The sequence below is a fragment of the Mytilus californianus genome, unplaced genomic scaffold (genome assembly GCF_021869535.1).
Source record: "Mytilus californianus isolate M0D057914Y unplaced genomic scaffold, xbMytCali1.0.p SCAF_4, whole genome shotgun sequence".
In the NCBI taxonomy this organism is placed as follows: domain Eukaryota; kingdom Metazoa; phylum Mollusca; class Bivalvia; order Mytilida; family Mytilidae; genus Mytilus; species Mytilus californianus.
This window is the reverse complement of record NW_026262690.1, coordinates 124,529,022-124,535,325: the sequence shown is the minus strand read 5'-3', so window position 1 is coordinate 124,535,325 and position 6,304 is coordinate 124,529,022.

Here is a 6,304-nt window from a genome sequence, read left to right as displayed (position 1 = left end):
TGTGAATCAGATGTGGATACTAAAAAATTCCAAAGATCTTTTAGAATACATACATTTTAAGACTCTTTCATCATGCAAATAGTATTAAAACATTTGACTTTTCTACACTTTACACAAGTATTCCCCATTCAAAACTAAAAAAACAAATTGACAGAGTTGGTCCTGCTTTGCTTCATATAAAAGAATAACTAACGTAGATATCTTGTCTTCTTGTCTTAAGGAGGGATAAATCATACTTTGTAAAAGAATCACTCAGATTCAAACAAAAAATTCTCTGAAACTGACATTATTAAGATGCTTGATTTCTTGAATAACAACATATTTGGTATGTTTGGAGGACATGTCCTTCAACAAACAATTGGCATTCCCATGGGAACCAACTGTGTTCCTCTTCTTGTCAATTTGTTTCTTTATTCACATGAGGCTGAAATCATACATGAGCTTCTTAAGAAGAAAGAAAAGAAGTTAGCATTATCCTTTAACTACACTTTCTGCTATATAGATGATGTTCATTCAAAGTTTGGTGACAATGTTGAATGCATCTAACCCATCCAACTTGAAACAAGAAATGATTGTAACAGGATGCTGTTAGGAAGTCTCCCAAACGAAGCTCCCATAATTCGTAATTCCCAGGGTCGCCTGACATTGGGCAAAGTCCATTAAAGTTATATGCATTAGTGATGCCTGGGGACTAACCCTGTATATCATTCAAATCATCTTGGCATGACAAACCAGAATATATATGGTTTAGGGGTGGGGATCTCGACCATTTACAAGATATTAGAACTTTCTCAAATGGCAGGGGGTCGGGATGACCCCTGGGGACTAACCCTGTATATCATTCAAACAATCTTAGCATGACAAACCAGAATATATATGGTTTAGGGGTGGGGATCTTGACCACTTACAAGATATTAGAACTTTCTTAAATGGCATGGGGTGGGGGTGACCCCTGGGGACTAACCCTGTATTTCATTTCATGTGCTTTATCATGACAAACAAGAATATATATGGTTTAGGGGTTGGGATCTCGACCATTTACAAGATATTAGAACTTTCTCAAATGGCAGGGGGTCGGGATGACCCCTGGGGACTAACCCTGTATATCATTCAAACCATCTTAGCATGACAAACCAGAATATATATGGTTTAGGGGTGGGGATCTTGACCACTTACAAGATATTAGAACTTTCTTAAATGGCATGGGGTGGGTTTGACCGCTGGGGACAAACCCTGTATTTCATTTCATGTGCTTTATCATGACAAACCAGAATATATATGGTTTAGGGGTAGGGATCTCGACCATTTACAAGATATTAGAACTTTCTCAAATGGCAGGGGGTCGGGATGACCCCTGGGGACTAACCCTGTATATTATTCAAACCATCTTAGCATGACAAACCAGAATATATATGGTTGAGGGGTGGGGATCTTGACCACTTACAAGATATTAGAACTTTCTTAAATGGCATGGGGTGGGGGTGACCCCTGGGGAGTAACCCTGTATTTCATTTCATGTGCTTTATCACGACAAACCAGAATATATATGGTTTAGGGGTGGGGATCTCGACCATTTACAAGATATTAGAACTTTCTCAAATGGCAGGGGGTTGGGATGACCCCTGGGGACTAACCCTGTATATCATTCAAATTATCTTAGTATGACAAACCAGAATATATATGGTTTAGGGGTGGGGATCTTGACCACTTACAAGGTATTAGAACTTTCTTAAATGGCAGGGGGTGGGGATGACCCCTGGGGACTAACCCTGTATTTCATTTAATGGGTTTTATCATTTGGAACATTTTCAATTAAAAAGATTGTGTCTATCACAAACGGTTTTCAATTTATAATCATTTGAAAATTTTAAAAAATAATATCCCATAGGGTTCTATAGTAAAACCCTCTTTTCTTTTTGCCCCTCAAAGTACCCCTTTATAAACCCCATTGCACAAACAAAACCCTGATTGCACCACTAGACATGTTAGTCTAACATATTGTGAAACCCTAAGTTAATCTGACAAGCGGTTTTGGAGAACGGGTGCGGACAAGTTCAAATTTAAAAGCGGCGGAAGAGGAAGAGGAAGAAGAATAATAATAATAATAAGAACTGAGCAAAAACAATAAGTCTTCCCAAACTTCGTTTGGGAGACTTAATAAAGGACACATCAGATGCAGTTAAGTCTGCCTCATATCTTGACTTGCATCTAGAAATTGACAATGAGGGTTGGTTGAAAACAAAACTTTCAACAAAAGAGATGATTTCAGCTTCCCAATTGTGAACTTTCCATTTCTATGTAGCAACATTCCAGCAGCGACTGCATATGGGGTATATATCTCCCAATTGATACAATATTCCAAGGTTTATATTTCCTTTCATGATTTCCTTGATAGATGGTTGCTGCTCAAAAGGAAGCTATCAACCAAGAATTCCAAGTGGTGAAGTTGAAATCATCCCTTCGTAAATTTTACGGACGCAATTACAAGTTGGTTGACCATTATGGAATATCTGATTCACAGATGATAAGGGATATGTTCCAATTGTCGTAACCACGATCCCGTCCTCTTTTCCTCAAATGTGAAATACTGAATTAAGACTTATCACCTGGTTTGTACTCACGAGAGCAACACCATGGGTACCACGTGGAGCAGGATCTGCTTATCCTTCCGAAGCACCGGAGATCACCTCCAGTTTTTGGTAAGGTTCGTGTTGCTCAGTCTTTAGTTTCCTATGTTGAGTTTTGTGTTCTGTTGTTTGTCTTTTTGTGTGTTTTTTTGTCATGACGTTGTCAGTTTTTTTTTTACTTATGAGTTTGAATGTCCCTTTGGTATCTTTTGCCTCTCTTTTAAAAGTAACATTCTTAAGTAAGAAACTATTTGTTAATTTACAGTTATAAACTTTAAATGTTCTAAATTGTAATAAAAATAATATAACTGATAAATAAACAAAAAAAAATATTTACTCTCAACATTTTTTTAAATCTTAAATAAATTATTAAATAAGTGTTGAGTTTGTAAAGGGAGATAATTCAAATAATTTGCAATAAGACGAAACACAGAATGGTAGCTGTGCGAACATTGGATGGAACTTGAACCTTTGGTATTTTACACAAATGGCTTGAAAGTCATCTTTTCCCAAATCAGGGGAAAACTAGTACTATGAAACAAACAAATAAACAACTCAAAAAAGTGTACAATCAACCAGAGACACATGCTCCCTGAATACACATTCAAGGGTTATCAACACTAGTATGGTTGGAGGGACAAATAAACATGTACTATTACTGCTAATTTTTCATCTTTATTAAAGCCCAACAATTCATAATGGGATACCATCCACAAAACCAACATAAAAAATCTATTGTTGGTAGCAGCTGGGACATAATATATTGTTAGTATAATAGTCCCAGGTAGCAGTATCCTCGACCCCTAAACAAATTTCAAAGGATTCCTCCCTTTCTCTATATCTTCCATCTTTATAAGTTTCATTCCAATCAAACAAGGGAAACTCAAATGACAATTAAAATCAGTTGAAAATGCATCTTTTCCTAATATGTCACAGTTTGACGTTGCTGCGTAAAATGACATTTTATGTTAGAGACGTCATTACCTCCCCTGTAACTGTATCCTATACCCTTAATCAGCTCAAAAATTTCTAAATGTTTATAATAAAGCAGCATTCTTTATTACCTTATACACCTACAACAACTCCATTTCCATACATCACATCTGACATTGAAATTGTCATCAACATCAGCATTCAACCATGTCAGTGTTCTCCCCAGATATTTCATTTAGCATCCTGGTAAACAGGGGAATTTGAAATACCATCTTGTTTCTAAAAATTATAGCATCACATCCATAACACAATCTATAAGACAAGAGTGCACACGCTGAAATGTCTCGCCTTCTTTACTAACCATTGATTTTATGTTGATAGTCCTAAATACAAAGCTTTACTACAAGTAACACATAAACTTAACATGATCCAAGAAAATGAGGTCAAGATCAGATAAACCAAACGAGAAATACATGTACACCTTACAATCATTCAATAAACCAAACATAGTTGACCTATTGCTTATTGTTTCTAAGAAACAGTCTTAAACAAGAAAACTTAACTTTGACCACTGAACCATGAAAATGAGGTCAAGGTAAGATGACACCTACCAGTTGGACATGAAGTTCATGAACACCTTACAATCATTCCATATACCAAATATAGTAGACCTACTGCTTATAGTACCGGTATCTGATATATGGACTTGACCATGAAAACTTAACCTTGTTCACTGATCCATGAAATGAGGTTGAGGTCAAATGAAAATTGTCTGACGGGCATGAGGACCTTGCAAGGTACGCACATACTAAATATAGTTATCCTATTACTCATAATAAGAAAGAAATTAACATTACAAAACATGTTGACTTTTTTTTCAAGTAGTCACTGAACCATGAAAATGAGGTCAAGGACAATGGACATATGACAGACGAAAACTTCGTAACATATGGCATCTATATACACAGTATGAAGCATCCAGGTCTTCTAGCTTCTAAAATATAAAGCTTTTAAGAAGTTAGCTAACGCTGCTGCCGCCGGATCACTATCCCTATGTCGAGCTTTCTGCGACAAAATCGCAGGCTCGACAAAAACCACTTCAGATAGCATCACATTTAAGATTATAGCATCACATTACCATGAAGCTAAAAGGCCCTTGGGAGAACACTGCATGTCTCATTGTTTTACAATAATTTTTTAAAACAGTACACAAAATCTAAACTTGTCATGGTCTGCATACAAAATATGGTGTTTATCCGCAGGACATTTGAATTTTGCCTCCCCCCCCCCCCCCCCCCCCTCCCCTCCCAAAAAAAAATATATATAGTGACAGAGTTGATAAAACTTACTATTTGAGTCAAATTTGTATACTGTCAACTAAAAAATCTGAAATATACCAGTAACATTCTGATAACAATTCCATCAACAAACAATGTGGGCCCCGAAAAAATTGCCACCAAAATAAAAACAAGAGTGCACACGCTGGAATGTCTCGCCTTCTTTACTAATCATTGATATTATGTTGATAGTCCTAAATATAAAGCTTTATTACAACTGTCACATAAACTTAACATTAACCAAGTAAACTAAACATTGACCAATGAACCATGAAAATGAGGTCAAGGTCAGATGAACCATGCTAGGCAGGCATGTACAGCTAACAATTCTTCCATACAACAAATATAGTTGACCTATTGCTTATAGTTTAAGAAAAACAGACCAAAACACAAAAACTTAACACTGAGCAATGAACCTTGAAAATGAGGTCAAGGTCAAATAAAACCTGCGTGACTGACATATAGATCATAAAATATTTCCATACACCAAATATAGTTGAACTATTGCATATAGTATTAGAAAAAAAGACCCAAACTCAAAAACTTAACTTTGACCACTGAACCATGAAAATGAGGTCAAGGTAAGATGACACCTGCCAGCTAGACATGTACACCTTACAATCATTCCATACACCAAATATAGTAGACCTATTGCATACAGTATAAGAAAAACAGACCAAAACACAAAAACTTAACTATAACCACTGAACCATGAAAATGAGGTCAAGGTCAGATGACACCTGCCAGTTGGACATGTACACCTTACAGTCCTTCCATACACCGAATATACTAGACCTATTGCTTATAGTATCTGAGATATGGACTTGACCACGAAAACTTAACCTTGTTCACTGATCCATGAAATGAGGTCGAGGTCAAGTGAAAACTGTCTGACGGGTATGAGGACCTTGCAAGGTACGCACATACCAAATATAGTTATCCTATTACTTATAATAAGAGAGAATTTAACATTACAAAAAATCTGAACTTTTTTTTCAAGTAGTCACTGAACCATGAAAATGAGGTCAAGGACATTGGACATGTGACTGACGGAAACTTTGTAACATGAGGCATCCATATACAAAGTATGAAGCATCCAGGTCTTCCATCTTCTAAAATATAAAGCTTTTAAGAACTTAGCTAACGCCGCCGCCGCCGGATCGCTATCCCTATGTCGAGCTTTCTGCGACAAAAGTCGCAGGCTCGACAAAAAACAACAAACAAAATTGGAAAATTTGGAGCAGCAATTCCTAGGAACAAGATTTAATTTGATGTGACCTTATGGTACAGACCTGAAATTTGACCCAAAATATTTTATCTGGTAACAGAAACATCTTTTTTTTTGTACAATAAGCTCTTTAAAGGTAGATATATTTTTCATATGTTCATTCAATCAGCTACATTTTT